Below are 1,258 nucleotides of genomic sequence, written 5' to 3' on the forward strand. Positions count from 1 at the left end.
TTTTTGACTAATTCCTCCTATTCCAACCTATGATGCACCGGTATTCATCTTTATGCAATTTTAAGTTATTGCTTTTATTATTTTTTTAATATTTGGTTGATAAACTAAGCCCTTTGTGGTAAGTGGCTGACTCATTTTGGACTCTGCTGCATTTCTGTCTTTGGAAAGTGAGGAAAACTGATCTCTGTCCTGCATTCATTCATGATGCACGCCTCATATTACATGGTTATGGCTCCACTTAACAGTTCCTCCTTCTCTTTTCTTCTTTTCTAAACACATTACTCACATTAGGATTATTTAATAACACTGATTTAGAAAAGTAGTTCAGGGGATGAGAATGTGTATGTGCAGGTCCAGCATCTCTTTGTCGGTAACTTTAGATCTTTAAATGGAGGCCAGTCAGTGTCATGGCCAGGGCATGTTGCTGTGAGGAAATACAGACCACTGCTGAAAGATGCCAGATTTCTAAATCTATTTAATCCTAATCCCATCAGTAGCGTTTACGCTGCCCTCTGGTCCTTACGTGACTCTTAAATTAAAGTCTGGAGCGTTCCATTAATGTTGCCAAAGATCACTAGAAATAGAGGGAAACACAGGTTTTTGTCGTTTGTGTAGTATATACAACTTTTTTGTTAAACTTGTATTGAAACAAAGGGCAAAAAAAGATCTTAGACATTATAAACCCTTTTTAAACCTCCTATTTTAAAGATGACTGTTTATATCTGCATTTAGTAATCATCACCATTCCCACTTTTTATCACACACACCAGATAATAGGGTGAAAATGTGTTTTAAGTGCAGATAAACGTGAACGGCCTATGTGGAGGAATGCCCATGTTCAGTGTTCAGGTGTGTGCATAAGTGCATGCGTGTGTGTGGCGGGTAAACTGTCCATCTATATGTCTGTTTTGTATAATTGATGAGCACAGTATCACCGTGTTATTCTAACCCCGCAGGAGAAAGAAAGAAGGCTAGAGGGATAGAGAGAAAAGAAGAACACATGAATAATTTAGCCCAAATCAGTTTAGTTACCCTACGTCCCTTCCTACTCTCAGTCTAATCAGTCAGTGCATGCAACTACATTCTCCAAGAAACTTCTGGTCAGAGAAAGAAAAGACACAACCAGGGCATCTCAGGGAAGCCTTTAACAAGCAGTTTGTGTAGTCCGAGCTGGACCGTTTTATCATCTCTGCTACATTTTTTGGAGTAAAGTGGTTTTTGGACTTAGGATCATCATGATACCATGGTGGCCCAACTG

The sequence above is a fragment of the Etheostoma spectabile genome, chromosome 13 (genome assembly GCF_008692095.1).
Source record: "Etheostoma spectabile isolate EspeVRDwgs_2016 chromosome 13, UIUC_Espe_1.0, whole genome shotgun sequence".
NCBI lineage: Eukaryota > Metazoa > Chordata > Actinopteri > Perciformes > Percidae > Etheostoma > Etheostoma spectabile.